The sequence below is a fragment of the Lepidothrix coronata genome, unplaced genomic scaffold (genome assembly GCF_001604755.1).
Source record: "Lepidothrix coronata isolate B3197 unplaced genomic scaffold, Lepidothrix_coronata-1.0 Scaffold12, whole genome shotgun sequence".
Lineage (NCBI taxonomy): Eukaryota > Metazoa > Chordata > Aves > Passeriformes > Pipridae > Lepidothrix > Lepidothrix coronata.
In genome coordinates, this window is record NW_016690192.1 from 6067039 (window position 1) to 6080226 (window position 13188).

A 13188-nucleotide genomic window follows, 5' to 3' on the forward strand; every position below is an offset into this window, starting at 1 on the left:
TTTAGGGGTACAGAAAACCTTCTGCGTAGTCCAAGGATTTGTTCACTGGGAAAGTCAAGGAAAAGACCAGACTCTCCCATTTCTCCTTGATGTGCAAATGAAGTGGCTACAGAATTCCCTCCTGAATGAAAGCTGGTAGCACAAATTCAACAAAAACAATAACAACTGGCTTGTCTGTGGGAAGTAGCTGATACAGAACCACACTGTCAAGGAGAAGCCACCCAATTCCCCTTGGAAAAGCAAACAGAATACAATCAGTGTGAGCCAGGTGCATTAATAAATATTAGGACAGATGTAAATTTGTTACTAAGAGCAACCAGTGGTCTAATAGTTAATATGAAAACTTGCAGGGATGATGTAGATATTTGGGTAAATCTCTGTGCTTTTCCTGGACAGCTACTGTAAGTAGGTAAAACTGAAAGCAAAACTTCACAAAATTTAATTCACTGAAGTTGATGCTGTAAAATGAGACCACAGCCTCAAATAGAGACCACAGTCATTCCAAACTTGGAGATCTTATGAAGAAAAATGCTGTAACTCATCTGATTTCTGGTCTTGCCTACACAATAATCTGACTGAGGCTGACATGAAAATGTCAGCCTATATCAGATCTCCACGTATTTGAAAGCTCACAGAAAAATTACCAAAGGCCTGGTGCAGCCTCACCAAACTGACGACCCAAAAGCTCTTGGGGTACAGTGTTGCTACAGGAGTGACTGTTTCACTTCCTCACAGAGTCATAGAGTCATGGAATGGTTTGAGTTGGAAGGGACCTTAAAGCCCATCTCATTCCAACCTCCTGCCATGGGCAGGGACACCTTCCACTAGACCAGGTTGCTTCAAGCCCTGTCCAACCTGTCCCTGGACACTCATCAGTCTCTGGACACATACTCATCCTGCTGGATCTACCAAACCAGTAATACCAATTACTGCTGGTCCTGAAGGGCTACTTTCTCACTGAAACAGCATCAGAAATCCAGGCAGCACAACAGAGTGACTTATTCAAACCCTTCCCACAGCAAGAAACTGTTTGGTTCCACTGAAGGTTTTTACTTCAGGGCTTCCCAAAGGACCAATTTCTCTCCGTGTTTTAATGACATTCATATTTAACCATGGAATGCTTTAATCAAACAACAGGGGCTCCATAACCAGCAGGATTCAAGTGAATGTCTCAGTGCCCACCACTACTCTTTGATCCTTGTCTTCAAAATGTTCCTAGGGTATCCACAAGGGTCTGGAGCACTAGGACGTGAGCCAAAGGCTTCAGTCCCATCTCCCAGTGGGCAGGTGAGGATGTGGCAGGATTCCCACGGCACACCAGCCCCAGACTCTAAACTCATTCACTCCGGTTAAATCTCACCACCTTTCACTTCAGCAGCACATCAGACTTCTTCGGAGTTGCCTTTGCAAACATTTATCCCAATAGGTGGTTTCGTGTAATAAAATAAAACCTCAGCAAAACAGAAAAGCCTCCCATACAAACGATAAATCCCTACCAAAATCGGGTCTGCCACTGAACATCCTCTTCTCCTCAGGGACAGGAGGAGGGAAAAACATATGACAGATGTTAATCACCTTCTTTAATGAACTGCTTGGAGATATTTAAATACGGTGGTGTTGATTGTGGTGTAAGAACATATGTACAGTAGTATAAAACAAAGTAGAAACATGATGTATTATTAATACACCCTAATTCCTTTACATCTATTTAGAGGCATGGTGAGGGGAGAACATACTGTGTATTCTCACCGTGGCTTTTCTTGGATATAAAGAGACTCTCTGAAGCAAATTCTTCAGCTTACTATACTTCAAGAAATAGTAATCTAAAGCATCAGACACTTCCTATTAAAGTTTTAAAAACATGGCTTTAAGTCATACATTACATTGAATGCTTTAATATCTCATCTGATTCAGTAGCTTTTAAACCCCACAGAGGTCACATTTGGAAGCATTAGTCCCTTTTTACAGCATCTCCAAACATCAAATAAAAATAAAAATTATTAGGAGGAATAGAGCCATCTGTAGAGGCTAATAATGTGTCAGTTTGATATTATTATTAATAATACTATTATTTCTGTTTCATATTAGGGAGATCAGGATTGCTAATGGCTATAAACTAGGAGTGATAGCCTTCATTCTGGCCCATCTGTGTTGCAACCAGAGCAGTGTGAGAGGCTCCAGTTACAAACCAGTTGTTTCTCCTGGCCCTATTTGGTGTCCAGCGTTATCCCTAAATCCTTGGCATGCCCAGCTCAGGTCTGGGATCTGGTTACAATAGCTTGGGCCTGATCCCTGCAACAGGGTTTAAGGGTCTTGTGACTGGTTCAAGGTCAAGCACGTTGTGACCAGGTACCCAGGGCTGATGAGTTCGGACGCACAATGTAACCCATCCTGACTCCATCAGCCATGGCAGGAAAAGCTTCCTACCCAATCTTTGGGAAAGGAACATGGAGTAGAGTGATTTGAGTGGTGGCTTGCTCCTGATTTAGCAATAGGAAGGTCAACCTTGCTCTTGGTTCTTATCAAAGGTTTCCTTCAGTCAGCTCAGCAGTCCATCACTCTCGGCTTGGACTAAGAGTTAGTTCATGTGCCACAAAGCTTCACTTCATACTGTGCCTTTTCCCTGTGAACCCATCACCCCCTTTGGAAAACAAATGTGCTGGCATTTCTGGTGGTGTGACTTGGCTTCGACACCTACAGTGAATAATAACAGTTAATTCAACTAATTATAAATATTATGATAAGATAGAAACGAAGAAGTGTCTGTTGTGCAGAAAAAGCTCAAGGAAACACCAGGTAGAGAGCTCTGGTTTAAAGAGTACAGCAGGATCATTTCATTAGCCGATTAAACCAGCAGCGTTGAGCAGGCACTTTCCTCCTCCCTAACACCAAATACGTACAGACTGTGCTCCCTTTCCCCTTCTGTGTTACTGTTTTGGGTCATATTTAGTGCTGATGATTTGTAATTTATCCAACAGGTACAGGCACATTTCCCCCAGGTAACATTTGTAAACAGAAATAAAGCTGCTGGTGTATTGTTTGCCTCAGAAACTCTGCAATTCTAGTGTGCCATAGAGTAGGCAGTGATGTGTAACCAAGGCCAGTGATAAAAAGAAACTGCAATTGTTTTTTTTAAGGTACAGCTCTAAAACTGTACTATGTGGATTTCCATGGTGTAGCAGCGCAGACAGAAATTACTTTTTTCCCCTCTATAAGAACTAGTTATCTGATTCTCTTTTGTTTCCCTTATTCCAATGTTCAGTTGCATTTTAGTGTTCAGAGCTATAAGGATGCATTGAAACTTATGGAGCCTGACATTTTAACTATCTCATCTTAGCATGATTCATCTCAATTTACTTTCTTCAAAAATGTAGCCTGGAAGAATATGAACCATTTTGGGGGCTTGCTAGAAGGCCATAAACTCCATTAAAGAGTATAGTATCAGCTGCCTTCCAAAGAGGGTTTGCTTGTTATGGGTCTCATCCTGTAGAAGTAATAGGTGCCTTCTGGGAAATGCCATGTAGTCTCAAAGGTTGAATTCACAGGACTGGGGGGGGAAACTAAGCCCTGGATTGTGTCCTCCATCCTCACAGTGTTCTGTGCTCTGTTGTAGCAATAGCAGAACAAAGAAATGCACTTGTTTCTGCTCTGCATTTGAGCTTAAGCAGAGCAGAGGCACCTCAATAGTTAAATAATGAGGAGATTAAAAGAGCCTCAATAAATTTGATGGGTTGGTATGAGCAAACAAAATCATTCATATGATATTACACAAGTGTCTGTTCAGAAAACACACGATTTTGGAGCTATGGCCACATGTGTCACGTGTTCTGGGGCAAACCCTCTGTCACATCAAGGGTCAGTGCTCTATCCAAGTCAACGGGGCTGTGACAACTTATACCCATGGGGGCTGTGCCCTTTTGTGCAAAACTCTTGTCACAATCCAGTTGCAGCACACACAGAGCCCTGGCAGTGTGACCATCATGGGGTGAAGTGCTCCACAGCCAGCAAGCTGGGCCCCAGCACTGAAAGGACAGGTTCCAGTGCTGAGACTCAACTTCCACCCAGATTTTGGATTCACGTGAGCTCTGCCTACCATGATATGAACACAGACTTCAAATATGACTTCAAAACCCTGAGCAAACCCCAAGCAATGAGCAGTAAACAGCATTCTGGGCTGTGGTAGGGAGGTGGACACATGACTGTCTCCCCAAGAGTTCAATGACACTTCACTTGGTCTGTTCCTCTCCTGCTCTTGCAGTCACTGATACAGTGAAACAATAATATATCACTAGACCTGACCCTTTGGCCTTTATGAATTATCTGTTTTAGAAAGATGTGAAACCACCTTTTATATCCAACATAATAGATATTTAGACATTGTAGATCAATAGTGAACAAGTTTTCTGGTTATAGTTAATGGGTGCCAGAGGGGCATTCTGACATTGACCTCTGACACTCTTGTTGACAAGAAATCTATAGAGGAAAAAAATAGGAAAGACTGCCAGGTTTTAAAGTTATGAATATAGATCTACAGCGAATAATGGTAATTTTCATTGAGCAGGAATTTTTCATACTTTCCGTTTCAGATGAATTTCTCCAAAATCCTTAATTCTGACCAATGTAAAATTAATAACTGGCCCTCGGTGAACATGGGAAAACAACTGTTCAGCTATATGACACAATCTACCATTTTTTATTTGTATGATATTGTTCTGCTGTCAAAGAAGACTTTTTCCTTTATAAAATAGGCTGTCATTTATAATTCTAAACCAGCACAGATTTGTTAAACAGCCACCTCATAATGGGTCCGGCTGCGAAGAAATACAGGCTCCTGCTTCTTGAAAGAAATGGATCTAAAATGATTTTGAAAAGAAAACAAGTTTTCTTTTTTTCTTCACTAAGAATTTAACATTATGATTTCTCACCAAATTGGTTGGTAATATCTACTGCCATCAAAGCACTGAGATAAATCCTTATTTCTTAATATTCAGATACTTTAGCTAATTCTCATGTAATTAGTTGGTGTGGTAACAGAGTAGTAACAGAGGAGAGGCTGTTACTAAAGGTGGTGACAGCTGCGAGGACAAAATGATATTGCTGTATCAAATACTTCTGGTGCTTGGTAAAGAAAGTTGTATTCCCCAGTTTAATAGAATCAGGAAAAGAGAGTGCATTCCCAGCAGCCTGTTTGGCACTGCAGCGCCATGCAGCAAGTGTTGGTAATGAAATTAGCTCTGTCACCTCCAGCCAAGTGAAATCCCTGGGAGAGGAGGGTCGCCTTCCTCCCCAAGCCCATCCCTGCCCTGTCCCCACTGTATTATTGTGTCACACTCCAGTGACGCCGCGCCGAGGTCCCCGTGGCCTTCCCGCGGCGCGGCACCATGGAAAACACATTTGTCCTGCCTGCTCTTTTCTTTTACCCCTCCTCTCATCCCGGGCAAGATGAATCGCTGCAGGATCCAGCCTGACTCCGAGGGCAAAGCCAGGTCTTGAGGAGGTAACCTGCCTCCTACGGCTTAAACATTTTAATTAATTTTAACACTAATGCTCCAATGAGAGTTAATCACTCTGCTGCGGTGCCTTCTAATTTACCAAGTTTATTCATTAAAACTTTCCTCCCTGAACTTTGATTGAATGTCATGCTTTTTAAAAGGCCTCTCAAACAGCCTTAAGGCTTTTAAAACTGATGCTGGAACACTTTTTACAATTTGCTTTGCAAGGAAGAATGTGAAAGTGTGGTGGGAGAGGGGTGAGAGACACGGTTAAAACAAGGTTGCTCCAAGTGTAGTGTGAGGTCTGCTCAGAAATACTCCAGTAAACACACATGGGACTAAGATTATCTCCTAAACATCAAAGATATGTCTTAACTTTCACAAATCCTGCACCAAGACATTTAACAAGCATCCAGCATAAAACTGTCCACATGATGCTCGTGCTGCCTTTTGTCACTTAGTGCAAGAATGTAATATATGCTCCATGACTATTAATTTTATGAGATTGCTTTAGATTGTACTGTTATATGTTTTATTACTGTGCTGTATAACAAAAAGCATGGTCATAATCTTATTTGTTTTAGATAATATATTTGCAATGTGTTTGCTAATCTAATTATTTTAGAATCAATATAATAAAACCTTAAGTACACAGTTTGGTCTATTAATTGCTATAACTAAAATATGAAATTTATTGTTTAAATGGAGGTTCTTTATTTCAAATTAACTGAAGCAAAATGTAATCTTTACCTTTTTAATTAACTGTATTCAATACTAGGTAAAAAAATACCTCACATTTCCAGTTTCTTAATGAAAGCTGCAGTCAGAAAGGTTGACATTCAATCATACATTTAATTGGCTTTTTTAAAGTCATTTACATTACTTGAGTGTCCAAGGAAGTTGCAGTTAAGATTCTCTGCACACAGTTTTGTTGGGAAATTTCCCCAAAAACCTACATGCAGAAAAATTTATAAAAATACAAAAAACTCTGTGGGCATGACCGTAAAGATATGTAAAGCAAAGTAAAAATACTTATTTATGTATTTTCTCTATGGGCACTGGGAGCTCTACACAGCACCAGGGCTGCAGCAGGATCCATGATTTCTTTCAGCTGTGGGGTCCACAACTCTGTTTATATTTTTATATTTTCTATTATGCTTCTCTGATTTATTTTAGTTTTCTTCTGCACTATGCCTTTATTTTGGGAAGCAGCTGAACTGCCGGCACAGACAGTCCCTGAGGATCTGAGCTGTCCTGAGCAGCCAAGCCATTTCGGTGAAGTTTCATTGTAAAAGCCCCATGACATCGTGGGTGGTTCAGTTAAGAAAACTGCCTCAAGTGTCTCTATTAATACCAAATTTCTGCCTCTGTAGCTCGTATGAGCTCAAAGTTTACTCAGGCAATGAAAATGTCTAGCTAGAGATTAAGGCTAACCTTCCTCAAGTTTATAAATCACCGCCACTTCTCCATTTGAATCGATTTTAAATATGAAAGAACTGTGATTCTTCCCTCTACTATTGCCTTTACACTTCACCCACTGCCCTGCTGCTTCTCCTGACATTGCTCCAGGATTTTCAGAAGCCTGGAAAGTGATGTCTTGTGCATGAGGAAACGGACTGACATGTCCAGTGAGCCTAAAGCACCTGGGACAGGATTCATGGCACATTTTCAGGATGTGCATGTGCACGTGAGCTGTTGGCGTCTCACTGTTTCCTCAGCAGGGATGAGCCGCTGTCTCCAGACTGAGGAATATCTGAGCTTGAGCCGGCTGAGATGTGTTTGTCAACTTTTAACCCATAATTAGGGCATCTAAGATTTAAATACTGCAGCAATACAGCTTAGAATCATAGAGTCATAGAATGGCTGGGGTTGGAAGGGACCTTAGAGATCATCAAACATCCACACAGCTTCCAGCACTGCTGCCTCCATCTCCAGCCAGCCTCCTAGTTTTGTTTTGCCTCATCTACCTGTTACATTTCTGGCTGAGAAATTAAATTCTGGGGGGAAAAAGGCATTTTTAACAGTCTTCTTTCACACTTGGAAATTCCTGCAGCTCTCCTTACACCCTCTTGGAGCACATTTAATCCTGGGGTAACTTCTCACTCCCTTGCACTGTGCTGACAGCTGAACTGCCTTTTGCAAAGTCAAACAAGTGTCATGATTTTTCCTAGAATTCCTCCTTTAAAATTCTACTATTAGTGTTTCCTTAAGAAAACACTCAAGAAACTCTGCTTATTCACATGCTGCTGCATTTAAAACCTTTCTGCATCCTTTTCACACAAACACGTCCATTAGTGCATTGTATTTTGGGATGGAAATGTTCATCAACTTCTCAGGAATGATTGCCCCGTTTTTCTCATCTTCCTGGGAAATTTATGAATCGATATTTTCAGCTTCATTGCTGCCCAGGTTCTGTGAAACAATCCTTATGTTCAGATCTTTCTACGGGCTCATCAAACCGAAAGTCCTATTGAATTGGCTGCAGTTCTGTTTCCACCTCATTATGGTGGGTGGCACCGGAACATTTGGACAATTGGAGCAGGAGTCCTTTCTTCCCATTCCAAACAGGAAACTTTATTAGAATAAGAATTGAATTACTCCATCTCCTGCCTCCCCTCTGCGGCGCTTAAATCTGAAGCCTTCACAGAGATCCTCCTCTTAACTTCATGGATTTGTGCAAAGGCACATGTCACAGTGGCTCTGTAAAACACCAGCACTCCAACTGTGTTCTCATTTCCACGTATACGTGTGTCATATTTAACAAAAAGGTTAGGTTTTCTTCAGATATTAGTTCTTATAACCACAGCCCTTTTTCTATACTCTGTGTAGATGCCCCTGTCCAAACCAGAAATAATGCTGAATCGCATCGGCAGAGAAAATCCCCAAATGAATTTCAAATAACAAATAGATTTGTAAAAATCAGACTTTTCCAGCAGGCAAATCACAAACAAACAAAAACCTCTGCTTTCTTTTAAATCCATTAGTAGTTATGAACAGCTAACCCAGCTCTAGTCATTACCCAGCAATGAAAAATTGACAATAGAGTTATTAGGATAATATACGTAATTAATAGAAATATTAAAAGATTCACTATTAACCTGCATTTGCTCAGAATGCCAGAGGGGTGATTAGTTAGAATGGCACAGAATATTTTACAGTACTTACTGCTTTATAAGAAGTCAGAGAGATGAAAACGGAGATCCAAGCCTCTACTGGATTGAAGTATGACCTTAATGGTATTCAAATCTTTAAACAGGAATGAAGATAAAGAGAACGTGGAAAAATTATGCTTTGAACTTACCAAAGGGATTAAGGCACACCAAAAAGATGTAATTTTTTTTTGTCAGGTAACTGATATTTTAAAGTTAAGGTGTTCCAAAACTTTTTCGACTGGAAGCAATTCTCCATCTTTAACACTTCTCACAGTTCAATATGTTATTAATGATCAGGTTTTTATCTGAAAACACTACAAATATCTCTTCATTGTGCATCAGACACATGAAGTGCGCAGAACAATTCTGGAAGTTATAAGGGGTCTGCAAATCACTATCTCACATAAAATGTGTATATATTTCATGTACGTCAGCAAAACACAGGTTTAAGTTCACTTCAGAAACTATTTATTTAACTGCAGAAGTTGATAAAGTTGCAGCAGGGGTTTTATAAAATGTATAAAAAATTGGTTGAGGAAAAAGTAACAACAAAGATTTGTTGAGAAGAATCAGAGAAATATATTGTGGTTTATTAGTGCTGTGGCAGATGGATGGATTTTGTGGGAGCTGGGTTTGTCTGTGGAGAGGAGTCACAGCTGAATTCCAGAAGGCTCGGCCAGAGCTGGCCCCGATTTCTCTCTCCCGATAAACCGATGAGCTTTGTCTCCTTTTGTTATATGAGCTCAGAAAAGTCCAGGCATTAATAACAGTACAGTTAATAAGAAAAAGAGGAGATCCCACACCTCATTATCCCTCTTCCTGTTTGAGAGGTGGTGTGAGCCTGAATTAGTGTATGTTTGGGAAGCACTGGAAGAGCTAAGCGTTGCAATAGAGATGCTAATTTAGAATTAAATAGATCACTGGGAACCAAGTTCACCAACAATAAATCTTAATTCAGTCACCTGGAAGCCCCAACAAAGCTTTGATGCTATAGAAATTGCATGGATTCCTCTCCCTAAGTGTCTTCCTGTAGGAATGCAAAGTCACTTCCAACTAATATGACAAGACAATATATGTTGATTCCTTGCAAGGCCAAGACTCATTAAGGAAGGATATAAATCAGTTTTCTGATTTGTAACTTCTAAAACTTTAATTTTTGAAAGGAACTTCACATACAGGTTCAAATCTCGACATCCCTCTTGTTAACTCCTGCTTAAAAAGGTGGAATCAACAGAAGTTGTTGGAGTCCCAGCCTTAGCCCTGCAAAACTTGAACATATATTCAACACGTATCTGAATGGATGAGAGATTGGGAAAGTTAACAAAAAACACATTTTCTGCCTTAAAGAAATATTTCCTCCTGACAGATTTTGGATTGCATGCTCTTTGAAATATTGGAGCTATCAAAGCCTGTTCCCAGAGGAAAAAATACTAAAAGTTACCAGCACTAAGTGCAAAATATGGGACATCCACACAGACAAATACATGTCAGTATATGCAGATATAAAATCAAATCGCACCTACAAATAATACAGGCATCAATAAAAATATTTATGAATGAGAAATTGAATTTCTTGGGAAAAGTCACAATTAAAATATTGTTGTTCATATTCAAGGACTGCTTGGCAAGTCTGTCTTGTCCTGAACGTGCATTTTGAACTCTCTGCTCTATTGGACTGTCTGGGATAACTTGCTACAGCAGTCTGGGGAGACACTGGGACACTGCAAAGGGAAGAGGAGGGAAGGCAGGCTCTGGAGATGAATTCAGGGGTTAGTCTCTGCTTACCCAGGCTATAATTAGCAGTGGTATATGACAGAACCAAAGCAGATTTATTTTGAGCTAGTTTCGTTAATTTTTAAAATACGAAAATTCAAGATAAATGGATGAAAAATTAAAGAGATTTCTAAGAAGGAGAAATCCAGTGGAAGAATGAACCTAAGTAACAAATTTTAGGTTAAGGCCATGATTTTGCTGTATTCACCATCATACAGTGAGGGTGCTGAATTGTGAGTCTCCCGGAATTATCCAGACTTCAAACAGAAGAGGGTTTCCTTTTTAAGTACTTCTATTTCCTACTATATAAATAATACCTCTCACCTTGTCACAGCCCTTATCTGATGTGTCAGAGTACAACTGGACACTTTAGATTCTATGATTTTTAGATTATTCATTCAAATTATCATAAAGTGGCAGAATAGTCAAGAAATGTTACATCTGGACACAGGTAACTAAGAAAATATGGCCCCTACCTAGTTCAAAAAATAGGGTGGATTGGGATGAAAGAGATTTTATTTTCCCTCCTAAAGAAAAAACATATACAAAAAAAAGGTTCAGAAGAGGTTTCAAAAACAGTCAGAGAACAAGGAGAAAGAACAAAGCAGAGAGAAAAGGGAGCCTCCTCTACAACTCATCTACTCCCTATGGCAAGAAGTACTCACTGAGTACTCAGCAGTCCTGGAAACCAAGCCACACTTTCTTGTGTTTAAATAGAGAGGTGAGGCTTCAAAGAGGTAAAATTTTAAGCCAGAAAGGAATATCTTCATTTAACTTTTGTTTGCTTTGAGAATTCCCTACCTAAGGTGTCACCTGGAGCAGGCAGGATGCAGATATCACATGGAACTTGTCACCACAACTCTGCCTTCCCTCTGTAAAACGGTGTAACTCACCCCAAAGGACTTCTGAAACAATCCAATGAGCAGTTCTATCTATTTTTATAATGTTTTAAATACTTTAAAACTTTGTTTCTTTTTTGTCTTTCTTTCTTTAAAGTCGATAGTGCATTTAGAAAAATTAAGCAGAAAATTAACTTTCCCAAATGTCTTCAGCAATTGGAGAGAATTTCCAGCAAGTGCCAGATCTTTCAAATGAACAAAATGTCTCCTGATTTTGGCATTATAATCCAAAAGTTCTCATTAGCTTCTTCAATTCATTTAATATCATTTACCCCTCCCCACAAGTTTTTAGGTGGTGGAAAAGATTAAAGATGATCCCATAACAGTCTGTTCACTATTTTACATTCCCTGACCTTTTGTGTAATTTGATATGTTCCTTTGGATGTCTATTCCAAGCATGGTGGGTGAGAGCTTGATTTATAAACAGTGTGTGCACACAGGATTTTTATGTACTTTGTTCACCCCATCAGTTTTTTCTGTAGTCATTTACAGTCTATTTGCAATTCATTAAAGTACTTTTCTTTTTGTTAAAACGGTCTTTCTTTTTTTTTATGTTTCTATGCCAAAGTAGGTTTCTTTAGAGAAAGGAAAGTCTTCAGATGCTGTGACAGCTGTTATGGGGTCCCCTGCTTATACTTCATGTTATGGATGTCTCAGCTGGAGCAGAAAAGGGGCAGGTTTGCTTTGAAGGAGGTTTTTGATAAAAATCCAGCTCTTTCCTTACCTTTGTCTTCAATGTTAAGCAATGGAAGATGATTCTCTCCACTAAAATTCAAAGAAAGTATCTTTCAAAGAGCAGATTTCTTGGGATTTGGTGCAGGATAAGGATATTTTTCCTTTACTCATAGTAAGAGTTTAGGAACACTACATTAGATGAAGAATGAATCTAAAAATGTAAAGCTTGTACCATTTCCTGCCTTGTTCTCAGCAGCCAGGTGTGCAGCTTTCTCAGTGCACTAGAAATGGGAATCCTCCTTGGATGAGACATGGAAGGAGACCTCTATGAGGTAATACAGTTCTCACAAGATCCCAAGGCTGGAATTCAGGATAGCTCAATCCCAAAGGAAAGGAGGCCCACCAACCTCTCAGGATTCTGGGGACCCAGCTGATGTGTGTGACACTGTGGTGGTTTGGGGACGTTCCCAAACTACCTACAGAGGATCCATGGATTTGGATCTCCAGGAACAGCAACATCCCACAGAAGAACAAATCACAGAAAATGAATCTCCAGGTCCCCCTGTCCAGTAGCAAGTTTCTTTTTTTCAAAGAGAACAGGTCTAATTCAATGCACAGCTTAAAAACTTACTAGAAAACTCTGGTTTTTCTTGCCAAGTCCCTCACTGCTTCTCACCACTAAATGTTTCTCTACCCTTTGCCTCCTTTCAGGAGTACTGATGTGCTCTGCTCAGCCTGTTTAGTCACTCTTTATTCACTGTATTTGGGGTTTTCTGTAGCCTGAGTAATGCTACAGCACAAATTTAGTTAAAATAGGAAAGCAAACAAATAAAAAGAGCCATTCCACTGCTACACATTCCCAGTTCTGTGTAGCTGTCCTTTAGCAAAAGTAGCATATTTGTCAGTGCCAATTATTTGGAGGGATAAAAAGACAGTCTTTTGTTTCTTCTGTCATGTCCTACTTAGTAAAACAAATCCAAATACTCCTATTTTCTTCTAAATATACTGATTTTTCTCCCTTGAGCTCGGTGAGGAAGAAGTACTGGATGAGGCACTAACTAAATGCCAGACATCCAGGGGGAGCCAGGGAATGTGGTGTCGTTAGCTATCCAGTAGTCAAGGCAGAAGGCAGTTTTTAAGGATTTATATATGATCCAATTTTCTGTTTCTCTGATACTTGTACGTGTCATAATTTTC

At 39.9% G+C, this 13188-nt stretch overlaps 1 long non-coding RNA gene across 3 annotated transcripts; it reads right to left on the reverse strand.

Moving 5' to 3' along the window:
• Positions 1–8091: 8091 nt before the first annotated feature.
• On the reverse strand, positions 8092–12267 carry LOC108492725. Of its 3 annotated transcripts, XR_001873203.1 has the most exons (5): positions 12224–12267; positions 12041–12081; positions 11219–11322; positions 8658–8738; positions 8092–8192 (listed from the first exon to the last, which is right to left on the reverse strand). It is a non-coding gene; the product is annotated as an uncharacterized LOC108492725 (long non-coding RNA). The 3 variants fall into 3 exon arrangements; XR_001873200.1 differs by having other exon boundaries at positions 12041–12262; XR_001873202.1 differs by lacking the exon at positions 11219–11322 and having other exon boundaries at positions 12041–12262.
• Between the last annotated feature and the right edge of the window lie 921 nt (positions 12268–13188).